The sequence below is a fragment of the Mus caroli genome, chromosome 14, assembly GCF_900094665.2.
Source record: "Mus caroli chromosome 14, CAROLI_EIJ_v1.1, whole genome shotgun sequence".
NCBI lineage: Eukaryota > Metazoa > Chordata > Mammalia > Rodentia > Muridae > Mus > Mus caroli.
This window is the reverse complement of record NC_034583.1, coordinates 39,045,085-39,062,516: the sequence shown is the minus strand read 5'-3', so window position 1 is coordinate 39,062,516 and position 17,432 is coordinate 39,045,085.

Sequence of the window (17,432 nt, the reverse complement as noted above, 5' to 3'; positions counted from 1 at the left end):
AAGTTGTGGTGTGGCTCAGCTCTAGCGCACACCTTCAACCCAAGAGTTTTCTGCTTGGATATTGTAAACAGGATCAAATAAACTTAACCACAGGTCAAGAGGTGGAACAAGCAAAGAGTTGGCAGGAAGTGAGCATAGGATTATTAAGAAAAACCATAGAGAGTAAGAGGGAGGCAGGCAGATGGGTAGAGAGATGCACAGGAAGTAGGAGGGAGGGACATTCAGTTTGAAGAAAGTTTTTTTGAGATGGCCTGAAATCAGGACGTTGCTGGTGGGACATCAGCTGAAGAGGACGGTCAGCTGGGTGCTTTCTCTGCCTCTCTGAGCTAGCCGACTTTCACCCCAGCATCTGGCTCCCAAGTCTTCACTGGTAAAATCAAACGATTGAGATTTTGTTAAGAAAACAACATAACTGTAATCTTGCTATTATTGTGAGTTGTAATATAAATATCTGATATACGGAATATCTTCTATGAAAACCCCAAAGGGGGCATGGCCCACAGGCTGAGAACTATTGGCTTCAGGCGAGCCTGCCTCCTTAGAAGCGGTCCTTGGCCAGGTGATTGGCATGCACAGCCACATTAACTTGGTTTAGGTAGCTTGGAGTGTTAGGTTCCACCCAGGCCAGAGATTTTATCTTCTCCATGAGAAGGAGCTAGTTTCCCTTACTGAGTCTTTACTGTTGCAGTGTCAGTGATAGTTGGATGACAATGAGAAATTCCCCAGGGCTATAGTACGACAAGCAGACTACAGATAATGATAATATACTGCATTCTAAATGGATACAAGAATCAGCTATGAAGATTTTCTCTCTAGAGGAATAGTAAGTGGATGGGTGTGGTAGAGTCTGCTTTTGATCCCAGCGTTCACAGTGCAGAGACAAGCAGAACTCTGTGAGCTGTAGGCTAGCCTGATCTGCACACTGAGTTCCAGGACAGCCAAAGCTACATAGTGAGAAATAATAAATGTCTAAGAAGAAGAAACAGTAAATGTTTGAAGACAGCTGTTTTACATGGTTTAAACACTACACAAAGGATATGTGTATTGAAATGTTTTACTTTTTTTTGTAATTAAAAAAATGTCATCGATTCCTTGTGAATTCACATCATGTCCCCAATCCTACTTATCTAACTGTCCCTTCATATCTGCCCTCTGCCCTTGTGACGTCCCCACAAAAGAAAACCAACCAACCGGTGTGTCACACAGTACACCCTTTGCCCAAACAGCTCTACTTTCAAATGCTCATTGGTCTGGTTTGAGGCCTCTGGCTTCTGCTACATTATCAATATTGGATCCACACTGGGGCTCCTCTCACACATCCTACAGTTGCCCTGTGTCATGGAAATCCTTCAGCTTTGGATCTGCAGGACCAGCCTCTTCCCACAGTCCAGCAGTTCATAGATGCAGTAGATGTTGGGATGGGCCAACTCAGAGCTCCAGATCTGGGCCTGGGTGGTAGCTGAGCTGGTTAGTCTGCCAGTTCTCCTGAGCCCAGTCCGTCATGGCCAGCTCTCCCAATTTACTCAGGCAAGGGGAGGAGCCAGTCTCCACTCTCACAACCTCACAATGAGGGCCAGCTCATCCTTACCTGACACTCCTCCCAGCTCTGCTGTGCTGCCCGGGTGAGGTGCAGGGACCACTCTCCCTAGTGTTGCAGCCAGTGGGGGGGGGGGGCATTGATAGCTCTCCTGCAGCCCTACACCCTACCCCTGCTATCAAAGCCTGCTCTCCGTTGCTGCCAGGTGAGAGGCAGGACCAGCTCTTCTGCTGCAGGTGAAGGGCAGGGCCAGCTCAGCACAGTACTTGGACTCAGATGGCAGCCTAGACCAGGAACATCTGCATAGTCATTGGTGGTAACTCTGGTCACAGACATTAGCACAGATCCTAGCTGCAGTAGGGTCACAGATCCAGCCATGGCCCTTGGCAGCATCCTAGGCCCAGACATCACCTTAACCCCAGATGGCTATACAGGCTCTGCCTTTTGTCACTGCTGTCATGTCTGTAGTTCCACCTCTCTCCACAGTATGTGGCGCTTGGTTGTCTCTCTGTTTTACTTCTTTAATAAGCCCAATTTTTGTTTTTATATATCGGAAGATAAATTTAATTTATTTAAAATTGAATAATAAGACCAGGTGTAGTGTTGCACATCTTTAATCCCAGCACTTGAAAGGCAAAGGCAGATGGATTTCCATGAGTTAAGGCCAGCCTGGTCTATAGAGTGAGTTCCAGCACAGCAAGAACTATACAGTGAGACCCAGTCTATAACAACAACAACAACAACAACAACAGCAACAAGCTGGGTGTGGTGACACATGTCTTTCATCCCAGCAGCACTTGGGAGTCAGAGGCAGGTGGATCTTTGTATTTGAGGCTAGCCTGGTCTACAGAGAAAGTTCCAGGACAGGGCTAAACAGAGAAACTCTATCTCAAAAAAACCCCAACAACAACAATACTAACAAGAACAATATGTAAAGGCAAAGTGGCTGCCTTATGGAATGCAAAAGATAAAAGTAAAACTGAAACATGACAGAAAGTGTTGTTGTGATATGAAAAATGTATAATGGTGACATAAAATGCGGATTGTTAATGAAAGGTAATAATTTAAAGGAAAAAAGTGTCTGGATATAGGAAAACATTAAAAAGAAATACAGCAAGGTAGACATGGCAGGCTGTGGTTCACAGCTGTAATCCCAGTACTCATAGGGTGATGCAGTAGTATGAGTTCAAGGCCAGCCTTGGCAGCATAGTGAGATACTGTTTCATACAAATCAAGTAAGAAACCAACGAATCGCTGGGCAGTGGTGGCACACGCCTTTAATCCCAGCACTTGGGAGGCAGAGGCAGAGGCAGGCAGATTTCTGAGTTTGAGGCCAGCCTGGTCTACAGAGTTCCAGGACAGCCAGGGCTACACAGAGAAACCCTGTTTCAGAAAACCAAACCAAACCAAACCAAACCAAACCAAACCAAACCAAACCAAACCAAACCAACCAATCAACCAAAACCAAACAAAACTGCTAAAACCATGCTGGCAGAGTGACTCAGCACCCTTGGTAAAGGCACTAGCTGCCCAATGACCTAGGTCAATAACCTGGACCCAAGTCGGGAAAGGAGAGAACTAACTCTACAAAGTTGTTCTAGTCCTTTACACACGCTCTGTGACACGCCTGCCTCTCTCCCTCTAGTCACACACAAATACACACTAAATGACTTAAAAGACAACACAAATAGGACCTAATCAGAAGTACAGTAAAATGACTGTAAAAGGTGAAATTACGGGGCTTTAAATCTTAATAAAAATTGTTATTTTTCTAATAACAGCCTCCTCTTCTCCCCTTCCCCCTCCTTCCTCCCTTCCCCCTCTTCCTTTTCCTCCTCTTCCTCCTCCTTTTATTTCTGATTTTTTGTCTGTCTGTCTGTCTGTCTTTTGAGGCAGGGTTTCTCTGTGTAGCCCTGGTTGTCTTGGAACTAACTTTGTAGATCAGGCTGGCCTTGAACTCACATAGACCTGCCTGTTTCTATTTCTCTAGTGCTGACATGATCTTTGCCTAGCCAATAACAAGTACTTATCAGGGGCCAGAGAGATGGCTCAGCTGGCATGGGCACCTACTATCAAACCTGATAAACAGAGTTCAATCCCCTGAGTCCACACAGAAGCAGCAGAACCAACGGGTATAGGCTGCCCCCTACCCCTCATTATTAATCTATGATAAGCTTGTTTATCAATCACAAATAAAACCCCACCCACTTAATGAATAGCAGAGTAAATGTCCTGTCTGTAGGGATTCCAGCACTGCTGGCTTGCTTTCCTTTTAAATCAGATGTGAAAAGGATAAAGGGAATTTAAAGTGAAGAATATTTACACTTAAAACATGGAGAATTTATATACTGTTTGCTAAATGTCTTGGCAATAACCAGAGTGTTATTTTGTCTTAAAGGTGCAGACCAGTCTGTCCCGACGGGGAGAGAGAAAATGTCAGGGTAGACCCCTGTGTGGGGAAGCCAGAATATCTCCTGGGTCCTTTTCCTTAGGATGGAAGACCCTGGAAATACAGCCGAACATCTGCTTTGTTTACATGCGGAAGCCTTGCCGCTTCCCCTGTCAGTGGCAGCTCAGGAAAGGCTCTCTGCTCGGCGTTATAAAATCCCAGGAGGAAGACAGTGTACAAACATAACAGTTGCCCATTTCCCTTAAGCAGGTTTAATACTAATATTTATGGAAGCTTGCAAAGAGACACTTGATGGAGGAGCCTGAATCGGTTCAAATGTGCGTTGCTGGGAAACTATGTCCACAGGCAAATAGCCACATTGATTTCCAGGATATGGGGCCTCTAAGTAAGTGTATGGGCAGGTGCAGGCACACACAAAGCAGTTCGCCTTTTGTTTTCTAGAAATCTTAGATGAGAGGCTTTTTGCTATTCTGTAGCAAAGCTGATAGGAGACACAGAGAGAAGAATAAGGGGCACCTGTCTTTGTTGTGGGTATCCTAACCGTACTGCTCAGGCATATTTACCATGTCTCTTTTGTTTACACTTGTTCTTATTTTCCAAATAACTTTTCTTTTCTTCTGGTGAGAATATTGCATCTCAGAGAGATATAACATTTCTCCAAGGCCATGAGTGAGGACAACTTGGGATTCCAGTCTGCAGGGCTTCAGTCTGAAGCCTTTTCCTCAGCCCTGGGGTTTTATGGTCATATTTTTGTGGTCAAAGAAGAAAAAACAATTTTTTGTGTGTGTGTGTGTAGTACTGGAGATCGAATTCAGTGATTCATCCCAGTCGGAACTAAGCTATATCCTCAGCCAGAAGAAAATATTTTGAAATGAAATAAAACATCTTATTTATTCCGTCTCAGGATTTTAGTGCTGTGAAGAGTCAGCGTTGCTGAAGCAGCTCTTGTAAGGACGACATTTAACTGGGGCTGGCTTACAGGTACAGAGGTTCAGCCCATTATCATCAAGGCAGGAGCATGGCAGCATCCACACAGGCATGGCCCTGGAGGAGCTGACAATTCTAGACCTGTTCCGAAGGCAAACAGAAGACTGACTCCTCAGGCAGTTAGGAGGAGGGTTTCCAAGTCTACCCCACAGTGACACACTTTCTCCAACAAGGCCACATCTCCTGATAGTGCCACTCCCTGGGCCAAATATATTCAAACCACCACAGATTCTCGTTGGATAGAAAAGTTGATCATGATTTTGAATTCAATTTGTAGGAATCAGATGTATTTTTTTTTTCCAGGAAAAATGTTTTCTGGAGTTTACCTGATACATTCTATAGTAAATATTTATAGTCTCAAATTAGGTTTTAAGTGTGTGCAGGGCATATTTTAAGTATATATTTTTGTGTGTGTGTTTGTTTTGTGTTTTTTATTATTGTTTTGGCTCTTTGAAACAGGGTTTCTCTGTGTAGCCTGGGCTGTCCTGGAACTCACTCTGTAGACCAGGCTGGCCTTGAACTCAAAGAGATCTGTCTGCCTCTACCTCCTGAGTGCTGAGATTAAAGGTGTAGGCTACCACCAGCCTCTTGACGCTGGGTAAAAGGAGTACGTTTGAAGATTCGTAAGATGGGAACTCATCACTCGTTAATTGTATGACCTGAAGGAATCTCTTCAGTCTGGTTGGGCTTCATCTTTGTGTAAGGGATACGACACCCAGATTGCAGATATGTTTGAGAGATCTGAATTTTGAGGTAAGGACCACACTATTTTTTCTGAATCAAGTTTAGCCTGACCCCAATTCCTATTTGTCAATTTTTTTTGGTGAGTATGATACTGGAATGAAGAAGGGTGAATTTGAGAGAGAGAGAGAGAGAGAGAGAGAGAGAGAGAGAGAGAGAGAGAGAGGTGTCTTTGTTGTGCAGTCCATCTGTTTGTCAATGGGATGCTCTTTGGCCAAGCTATCTGGCTCCCTCAAGGCAAGCGCTTCCACATGCCCTCTGAACGTAGAAGTCTTACTCTTATACACAAGTGCTTCTGTGACCCAGAAAGACTCTTCTTGTCCAGGGCAGATTTCCTGATGCACGGCAGGTTTGTTACTTGGCAACACACCAGGGTTTCAGAGAGAGGGAGGGAAGGAGAGGGTAGAGAGGGAGAAGAAGACAGAATTTTAATGTTTTATTTTTTGACAATACATTTCATTTTCGCCTCTATTGCCCTCTCTTAGCACCCCCTTTTCCTGCTGAAAACCTTTCCCTAATGAGCCCCCCTACTGCTTTGATCCTCCCCTTCCCCCATTATGGTGTTTTGAATAAAATTGCACCCCTCATAGGTCCATAGGGAGTGGCACTATTAAGAGGTGTGGTTTTGTTGGAGTAGGTGTGGCCTTGGTGGAGGAAGTGTGTCACTGGGGATGGGGTTTGAGGTCTCAGAAGCTCAAGTTGGGCCTAGCAGCTTGCTTGTTTCTTCCTCCTGCCTTTGGGTTCAGGTGTAAAACTCTCAGCTACCTCTTCAGCACTACATCTGCCTGTGTGCCACTTCGCTTTCCCCCATGATGACAATGGACTAGACCTCTGAACTGTGAGCCAGCCCCAGTGAAATGTTTACCCTTTATAAGAGTTGCCGTGGTCATGGTGTCTCTTCACAGCAATAAAGCCATAACTAAGACAGCCACTGAGTTTAATTGTGGTTGCTTGAATAAGCATGAGTTGGGGGCTCTTACTTGGAACAGGGACACCTTGCCAGTAGCTACATGGCTGAAGAAAATGACACACCTTTCCACAGCATCCATTAACTGGCCGTGATGCCTCACTGACTTCATAAGGCCCTGTCTGTGCATGATGTCTACATGGTAATGGGTGGACTCTAAGTCTTGAACCAAAAAAAAAAAACCCATTTGCAGTGAGTTTGTGAGTAAGATGACCAGGGTATTGTTTCACTGCTTCCCAGCTTCTGACTCTTTTTTTTTTCAGCCCCTGACTCTTAAAGTCCTCCCCCAACCCTTGACATCCTCACAGAGTCTTGGAGGGGGAGATGGTGAATGCCTTATTAAGGGTCAACAATCACCCATCACTGTCTCTGCACCTCAGGAGAGGCAAGTCTACCATTGCCCTTCTTCAGATATCACACCCTCCCACCACACCCCCCCCCATACTAAGGCCCCAATCGTTACTGAGGGTTTTAAAGGTAGACTTCATTCTTGTTGATTCTAAGTTTACACACTTTTTTTTAAAAAGTATATCAATTTATAAGTTTCCCATCATGCACCCCAGTCCCACTCGTTTCCCCGTCCCTCCATATCCACCCTCTGTCCTTGCAACCTCTCTCCTGAAAGAAAATAAAAACAAAACAAACAGACAAATAAACAAAAACAAAGCATAGAGGACGTCATCTGGAAGCTGTACCATGCCACAGTGTGTGCCACAGTGAACCCCTCTGTCTACACAGCTTCTTTTTATAAAAACTATTTTGAATTACATGTATAAGTGTGTGTCTGTGTTTGGATATCTGCACACGGGTGCTGGTTCCCATGAGGCCAGAGCCACTGGATTCCCGAGGGGCTGAAGTAACCGGTGCTTGGGATTGTCTAACTCAGGTGTAGGAGTTGAATTTTATTCCTTTGTAAGGTGAGTACTCACTCTTAACTGATGGACTATCTCTCCAGCCTTGGGTTTTATTTCTTTCAATACAATCAGTATTGTATATGTCATAAAAATGCAAAGCCTGCTTTTGATACTGTAGAAGATACCACAAGGAGAAAGAGGACTCTAAGCGGGTTCCTTAGAGTCAGAGAGTTAGAGGAAGGTCATGAGATTGCTTGGGTGCCAGTTATTCATCTCTGTGAGAAAACATGTCAAGCACCTCAATGGAGAAGGCTTCCTCCTAGCTCCTGGTTCCAGGGGTAAGGCCCACCATGGTGGGGGAGACACAGGGCCAACAGCTCTTCGGCAGCAGAAGTATGAAGTAACTTGCTCATATCAGTGGATTTAGAAACAGACTGTCCTGCTAGAACCAGAGGTTACCTCATTCTACATGGGAGCCAAAGCTGCCTCTGTGCAGAGGTTACATGGGGAGTGTGTGTGTGTGTATGTGTCTGTCTGCGTGTGTGTGTGTGTATGTACATATGTGTATATATATGTATGTGTCTGCATGTGAGTATGTGTGAGTGTGTATGTACATACATGAGTATGTGTGTATATGTCTGTGTGTGTGTGTGTGTGTGTGTGTGTGTGTGGTGGGGTTTATAGGAAGTGAAGCTGAAAGGAAGAGGGCTCAGAAGCAGATAGTACAAGGCTGTGCACAGTCCCGGCTGCCTAGGCTCAACATCTATTCCAGGCCTCAGAACAGCCAACATAACAAGTGTGTGATTCTGACCTCTGGCTGGACAGCAACCAGCGTCACAGACAGGTTCTGACAGTCCAGAGGCTCACCTTCCAGAGATCTTTGCAATGGTTGCAGACACTCCTAGAACAACCAGCCCTCAGGCACATACATGTACAAGGCCCGCAAGCCACAGGTTCAGCTCTTCACCTAAACCAGTCAACAGAGACCGCATTGGTGGGCCACCAGCACAATCAGTCCCACCATCTCCTCAACTTAGGTCCACTATCTTTTCAGGATGGCCTTGTAACAGCAACAATAAGTGCTCAATGAGGGGCATGCAGCGTGTGTGTGTGTGTGTGTGTGTGTGTGTGTGTGTGTGTGTGTACACGCACTCAGAAGCAGCACTTAGACGCTGTAAGCGGCCAACACTCCCTCCCGCACCCTGGCTTGCTGTGTGGAACAGCTACAGTAGCCAGGCACCTCCCAAGCTGGGTCATTGAAATCCTGGCTACAAGACACAGGTTCAGGACTCTCCTTCCCAAGAGTCCCTGCAGGAAGCCAGAAATGATCACCATTTCAGAAATAAAATACTTAGTCTTCTTTTAGGATTCTGTTTGAAAAATTGAATTAGGCATTTGAGCAGTCCTTCACATTCCAGGAACAAGATGGCTATAAACAAATACATATCACATTGGCATTAGAAGACAGGATGCGCTATGTAGTTAGAACACAGAGAGACTCTTAGGGCTTTGGATTGATATGTACTTGGTCAGGAGTCTCCTTCATGGGTTAAGCTTTTCCACAGATATGAAAGGGCAGAACTTTCAAAGAGCCAAGAGAGAGTTGAAGAAGCTTTGGGATTTTAAAGTAACATAGCAGAGACGAAAGGCTCATTCAAGTTAACATAGCATTCTTCTTTGATGAGAGACACATCTTTGGTAAGCAAAATATCATTTGGGGATTAAAAACTACAGGGTTCTCAGGGCTGAGGCAGGCTGGGGGTGTAGTGCGATGCTTATACTCATAAGACATCTCTGCAGCGTGAATGGTTTCTTGATTTTAAATAGAAACAGTATGTTTACAAACTTTAGCATAATGTCAAATTTATAGTGTTTCTCTACAACGTGAGTTGCTTTGTGAATTGAAAGGGATTGAGTAAAGAAACTGCTAGCCTCTATGTGCTCTTGAACCCAGTGGTGACACATGAACCTCTTACTAGTTTGCTGACATTCATATCTGTTTGTCTCCAGAGGGAGTCATGTCAAGATTTCAAAGGTTCTATAAGGTCTGTCTCTACTATGCATTAGTCGATGACTCCGATACATCACGGGTAGCTGAAGGTTTTCTCACACTGTTTTCATTTATAGGGCTTTTCTCTGGTGTGCGTTTTCATGTTGTTTTTTTGTCTTGTTTTGTTATATTTGTTTTTTTCAAGACAGGGTTTCTCTGTATAGCTCTGGCTGTCCTGGAACTCACTTTGTAGACCAGGCTGGCCTCTAACTCAGAAATCCGCCTGCCTCTGCCTCCCGAGTGCTGGGATTAAAGGTGTGCGCCACCACGCCTGGCTGAGTTTTCATGTTTTTGATGGAGCTGGATCATCTAAAGGCCTTATCACATTTATTACATTCATCCTATTACATCATCGTATTCCTGATACTTACACAGGACACATGTGCAGACATAACATGTGTGTCATAAGGGCCGCTTCTCCACAGACATGGCAGTCATAGAGTTTATTCCAGGGTGAAATTTCTGGTTCATAACAAAGTCATTATGCTGTTTTTACTACCTGCATAGTGAAGGAAAGGGCAGGCCCACCACGGACTCGATAATTTTTTTATGTTTCTGAAGTAATGGAACCCTTGAAGGAGGATATCCAGGGCTATTGTTCTTGAGGCCTTGGGACCTCTCTGTCTTTCTGCTCCGTAGCCCTGAGCTTGAGCTCATGGTCTTCAGAATACAGGAAGGCTGATGTACTTCTAGTTTAGCCTTTTCTGTCTAGAGAAAGGCGGATGTCATGGGATTTATCCACTGAATGTTATCTCCTCTAAAGACCTTCTTCAGAAGTACCATCTGGCAATGGTAATAACTTGTTGGATAAATTATGCACACGGCCACCATAGCTGTTAAGAATGTGAAAAATATGTGGTTTGTTATTGTTGGTGGTGTTTGTTTTCTTAGTCAAGTCTAGGAACAAGACTTCTTTAAGAAAAACTTGAGATCTTTTTAGTTAAAACAAACAAACAAACCCACACATTTAAAACTATTTGATTGGGCATCTGGCATTGACTTCCACAAAGCAGAGTTCCCATTGGTTCACAGCTTGGTCTCAGTGCTCAGCATCCCCTAATGAGCCACGGAGATGCTTTTTTGCAAAAGCTATTGGATTATCACAGATTTATATGGATCTTCCGTGGTTCATCTGGCAATAAAGATAGTTTCAATTTATATAAGTTTCTTCCTCTGCTGATTCAACAAGTTAGTGGGATTTAGAAAAAAAAAAGTATTAAATTTACTTCGGATCCATCATCTGTCATGAGTGATGCCAAAAAATAGTTAGCAGAAGCCAAACATTTGAACAGCTTTAAACAAGGCATCAGATAGACTGCAATTATATTCAGGGAAGAACTGCTTGATGCGTGACATTAAAATGCAGTTCCCCAGGCAACTGGGGGGAAGATTCATTCAAGAGCAAGAGAGCTTCCAAGAATCGCTAAAAATTCTGCGGCACCTTTTTATTTATTTATTTTATTGACAGTTAAATTACCACTTGAGAGCATTTGTTGACTAGAAAACAAACCTTCCTTTCTGGGTAAACCAGAGCTTCTCCACAAACAGCCACTGTCTAATTGACAGACCATGAGGAAGCTAGAGGGACTATGCAGACTGGATGTGTGTGGCTTCACTGTCACACGGTGGCCACAGATAGGTGTCCATCCTTCTGAGACCTCAAAGTATTTCTGCTGGAACAAGCAATGGTTTGGATTATGTCTCTTCTTTGCTGGTGATTGGCTTTTAGCCTTCGGATTCGGAGTGGAGCCCGCGAGTCTTCCTTCCATTAACCTAGTGCTTTCATTTGCTCTCAATTTCTCCCCCAAAGTTGCTCCATTCCTTTTCAGAAGAGAAGACAGCTTCAGTTGGATTCTTCCTGTATTGACGGATTAGCAGTGTTTGAGGATTCTCTTGACTCCACAGTGATGCTTCTGGTGTCAGGGTTGAAATAAGGACACCTTTCCCGTGTTTACCTTAGGATTTCTAGGGCTGTGACGAAATGCCGAGATCAAAAGCAATGTGGGGGAGGAAAGGGTTTATCTCACCTCACAGCTTGTAGCCCGTTCTCCACACTGAGGGAACTCAAGGCAGGAATGTGGAGGCAGGAACTGAAACAGAGGGCGTGGGAGAGATGCTGTTTATTGGTGTACTCCTCATGACTGGCTCAACCTGTTCTCTTACAGGACTCAGGACTACCTGACAGCACTACCCACATGGGCTCTCATACATTAATCCTAAATCAAGAAAATGCACCGCAGGCCAATCTGATGGGACATTTTCTCCCTTGAGGTTCCTCTGCCCCAAATGACTCTAGCTTGTGTTGAATTAACATAAAACTAGCTCGTGGCCTTTTCCACCACGAGCCAGAGTCTCCCCCAGAGCTTGACTTTCAAATATAGAACCTTCATCAAGTTCACCTGAAGACATTTCTAATCAGTGTTGCTAAATTTCTTAGGCCACTTCACCTGTTGCCCTTGGCAAGTGACTAGGTTGTCTCCCTAGTCTGGTCAGTCTCTGACACCAAGTACCTCTGTTATCTACCTCTTTTTCTGGCACATGCCCTAGAAATGAAAGGATTGAAAAAGGTCCTTGGATTTTTGGAAGAAAGAAGTTGCTAGATGGGGTCTGCTACTGGGCCTCTAATTGGGGTAGAAATATGGCGTTGTTACAATTCCTTTATGTAAATACTTCCCGGTGGGCACTGGGTTGTCTTTGTTAATGAATTCTGCAGGGCACGCCTTTCTGGTTTAGTCTATGCCTCCCTTTTCTCTCATCACTACTTAAAGGCAACCCTGCCAATGGTTTACATTCCGCTAGTAAACTGTTTACATAATGTTGGTGATTTCAAAGCTTCCTTCTTTGGATTGCCTTGGGGCGCTGGCAGGACAGCACTGCTGTTACCAAATAGTGCTTCGCCCATCTCACTGTAGGTGATAGAATGCCTCGGTTGTAGAAGCAGAATTCTTACGAGGGTATAGCTGACCTGCTCAAACAGCTATCGGTGGGTCAGCCTATCTCCCAAGGTAGCCCATCTGAATAAGTCAGAACATCTAAGGAGGAAGAAATGGCAGGTTTATGCATAGCCCCAACCTCCAAGCCTCCTATAAAAACTCCAAGTGTCTCCCACCCCTTTCACAGACACCTCTTTCCTGTGGGAGAGTGCCTGTCCTTCACTGTTTGAAATAAATAGTCCAGTCTGTTGACATCAGCCTCCAGCGTCTTTTCCGCCTCCTGTGTCTTTAAGCTGCTTGGGAAATCTAACCGTATGCCAATCACTGAAATGACCAGTTTTACAAAGGAGAGTTTATACAGGAGGTGTCAAATGTGAGTAGGTGGAGCCTCAGGCCTCAAATCCACCTCCCTGAGGATCGGGGTGCCTCCTGGACTGAGCTGTGGGGTACAGTAGGAGGTTAGTATCTCTGCAATGACTGGTGCTCTACATACAAAATCAAACTGCATAGTTCTTCATAGAATTCATGTTCAGAAAGAGTGGTGTCAGTGCCCTCAGAGGGCATACATTTAGGGCCTCTGGCATCAGAGGCCATCCGCTAGCCATGGGCAGGTGACATATTGGTGGCTTTAACCACTCTGAAAAATCTAACCATGGCTGTTTTGAGCCACCCGTCACACATTTCATGAATCAGACTTTGCACTGCTCTGAGAAAAATAATGGAAAGGACAAGGGAAAGGGGGAAAGAATGATGTTGCTCGTGCGTTTAGGAGGTTCAGTCTATGAATGAAAGTTCCTGGGAGGAACTGTCCCTTACACTGCACCTTCTGCAAGCCTGACTTGGGGAAACCTGTTCCAAGTCCAGAGCCAAGTTATCCTGTGCCATCTATTTGTCTCTCTTAACAGACGTTTATTGCCCTTCTTTGTCCATGGCCTAACCTCTCTGTGACTATTAGGCATATGCTCTGCAGTGTTCAACAACGTCATTAATTCCTCACCAACCAAAGAAATAAGAGTGCAGTCAGATAGCATGTGCGGGGGGATGGGCAAGCTCCCCCACCTTACCAAGACCTGCCTATTCAGTACATCCGTCAAAGAATTTTAAAAATAGGTTGACTTATGACCTTCTTTGTTTAGTTTCTTTTAAAACTTCATGACAGGGCTGGAGAGATGGCTCAGCAGTTAGGAGCACTGGCTGCTCTTCCAGAGGTCCCTAGTTCAATTCCCAGCAACCACATGATGGCTCACAACCATCGGTAATGGGATCGGATGCCCTCTTCTGGTGTGCCTGAAGACAGCTACAGTGTACTTATATACATAAAATAAATAATTATTTAAAAAAAAAAACTTCATGGGATTGCTACTTCATTAAATCACGGTATTTGGAAATACCTAAATCTGTGTTCCCAGGCTGTAGTTACTCATTTTGGTCTCTAGAACAAATCACCTCTTGTTCCTTGGAGGCAAGAGCTGTTTTCTGTGATGGACAAGCCCACTGTCTGTCCAAGCACCAGAGAGTGGGTGACATGTGGCACTCTTCACTTCATGCCTGTCAGGAAGCAGAGGAAGAGAGAGACATGGGATCTCCTGGGACAAGATACAGCAGGACAGAAGACAACCCCAGTGACCCGCTTCCTCTCAGCACAGCGCCACCAGCTGGGGAATGGACAGAAGACAACCCCAGTGACCCGCTTCCTCAGCACAGCGCCACCAGCTGGGGAATGGACAGGAGACAACCCCAGTGACCCGCTTCCTCAGCACAGCGCCACCAGCTGGGGAATGGACAGAAGACAACCCCAGTGACCCGCTTCCTCAGCACAGCGCCACCAGCTGGGGAATGAACATTCAGCACGTGAGCCAGTGGGGCTATTTTGTATTCAAACCATGGCACAGGTTAGTGGCTTTGTTCTGCTTAACCACTTGGCCTTTGAAAGCAAGAGAAACCAGAGGTCTACTCAGGCTCTCCCCCACCCCCAACCCCTACCCTCAGGGTTTCCTTGCCTTAATTTGAAATTACAGAGCACAAATTCAGAGACTGGGCTGAGAATTGGTGACATCAGTGACATCAAAACAGAAATTTCATTAGGGACTCTCTTTAAGGAATAAGCTATTAGTTGATGTTTACATTTTTTTTTTAAGAAGGAATAAGATTACTAACCTAAAACATTCTTTTTTTTTTTTCTTTTCTTTTTTTTTAAATTGCAGGCATCTTTATTTATTTCCTTCACTTAAACAGTATCTCCCCAGGGCTGAGAAGTCTTGGTGTTTGGTGAAGTGTTTGCTGTGCAGCCATGAAGGCGTGAGTTCAGATCCCGAGGACCCATATACAAGCCAAGTGTGGGCATACATACCTGTAATCCCAGAAGAGAGGGAGTGGAGACAGGAGGATTGCTGGAACTCATTGATCAGCCAGATTTAGTCAAACTGGGGAGCTCTAGGTTCAGTGAGAGACTCGGTTTCCAAAGAATAGGATGGAGAAAGAAGCAGCTGTCTGATGTTGATCTCTGTTCTCCATGCATGCATGCACATGGCTCACAGGAATAGAAATCAGGTTTGTGCGTGCACACACACAGACACACACACCTCCCTTGGTATCTTTGTTTTTACTTGTTAAACATGTGAGCTATCCCTCGAATGTTGCTTCCAGCTATGCTTGATTTATGTAATTTGCTATCCGATATATATAGAAATTCAATAATTAGCTTTTTAAAAACCCCACTGACATGCATATTTCTTATACTTTATTTACACACATGCACATACAGTTTTGGTGGTCATTTTTTTGATTTATGTAATTCGCTATTGGATGTAAATAGGAATTCAATAATTAGCTTTTAAAAGACCCACTGACTTGCATCTTTCTTTCTTTCTTTCTTTCTTTCTCTCTTTCTTTCTTCTTGGTACCTCTCTGTTACAGTAGCAACGGATTTACCCATTTTTTAAAAAAAGGTTTACTTTATGTATATGAGAACACTATAGCTGTCTTCAGACACACCAGAAGAGGGCATCAGATCCCATTATAGATGGTTGTGAGCCACCATGTGGTTGCTGGGAATTGAACTCAGGACCTCTGGAAGAGCAATCAGTGCTCTAAACCACTGGGCCATCTTTCCTGCATATTTCTTATACTTTACTTACAGACATGTGCACACATCTTGGCAGTGTTCAGGATGGAGCACAGGGCTCAAGCATGCCAGGCAAGTGCTTTACATTTCTTCTGTTTTGTTTGTTTATTTAGTCAGGGTCTCATTTAGCCAAGATTGGACTCTAAATCTCTAGATAGCTGAAGATGACCTTGAACTACTGACCTACTGCTTTCACCTCCTCAGTGCTGGGATGATAGGCTTGCATCAACATGTCTCATTTATGTTTCTGAGCATAGAAGCCTGGACTTTTTATGTACTAGGAAGGCACTCTACCAACTGAGCTACATTTCAGGCCCATTTTTCCTATTTTAGACTGAAGATGACTCTGAGGTTAAGCAATGCTCATGTTTTTTTCCTGAATGTTTATTTGGAATAGATAGATGTTCAATAAATATGAATTACAAATTACAATAATAGACTTTATTAGTACAAGACAATCCCAGGGCTTATCTTCTGCTTGCTCTGATCTCAAGCTTACTCACACCTATTGATAGGTCAGAGAATCAGCATAAGATATTCTCAGAAACAAAGAAGACACTAATTTGATTGCTTGATAAAATCCACCTTTGGAATTATGACATAATCCCTCCCCTGTGAAAAACAGGTCCCCCTCCCCCATTCTCAAAGAAAATAAACAAATCAAAGTATGTGTTACTGCTTAAGAGCCCTTTTGAGTCACCAAGCCTTTATGTCCCAGCCCTTGGGAGGTAGAGGGAAAGAGAAAAAAAAAAAACCAAAAACCCAGATGATCAGTAACATTTATTTCAGTTTGTACCAACTTCTGGAGAGTAAATCTTTGTACTTAAAGTTGGATCGACCTGCTATTTCCCCACAAAATACAAATGGGTTTTTAAATGAAAACAAATTTTTTTTTCACTTGCTAATCAATTTTCCCAAGGTCAAAGTTCTGGCTACCACAAACGTAAGCCAGCAGGAGGCTTTACTGCAGGCAGGAAGCTAATCAGCGTGAAAAGCTACAGGGGTGGTAAACTCTTGGTGATAGACTAGCTGAAGTCAAGAAGAGGGCATTCTCCCATCTAAAGCAGTCTTAGGCTCCGTGGTGGCAGCACACCCCTTTAACGCCAGCAATTGGGAGGCAGAGGCAGGCAAATCTCTGAGTTCCAGGCCTGCCAGATCTATAAAGTGAATACCAGGACTACACAGAAAAACCCTGTCCCAACACACACACACACACACACACACACACACCAACAGGAAGAAGAAGAGAAGAAAAGAAGAAGAGAAGAAAAGAAGAAACATGCTTGTTCTGGAAGCTGAATTGGGGGGCAGATTAATGCAGGAGCTGGGTGATTGCAGACTGGTGACTGCCTTCTCATGGCTGAAGGTTTGTGGCCAAAGGACTCCCAACTAATTCTTAATTGCTGGTCAGAAGATGATTTTCAGTCATGCAAATCTTAAGAACACAGATGCCCATTTCTTCATTTAATCTTTTTGTAAAATTTATTTTCAATTTATGTGAAATGGTGTTTTGCCTGCATGTATGTCTGTGTGAGGGTTGTCGGATCCCCTGGAACTGGAGTTATAGACAGTTTGTGGGTGCTGGGAATTGAACCTGGGTCCTCTGGAAGAGCAGCCAGTGCTCTTGACCACTGAGCCATCTCTCCAGCTCTTCATCTATTTTTTTTTTTTTTAAGTATTTGCTTGTTTGTCTGTCTGTTTGTTTATGGGTTTTTAAGGCAAGACTTCTTCTTTGTGTAACCTCGGCTGTCCTGGAACTCTGGAGTCCAGGCTGGCCTTGAACTCACAGAGATCCACAGGCCCCAGTTTCCCCAGTGCTGGGATTAAAG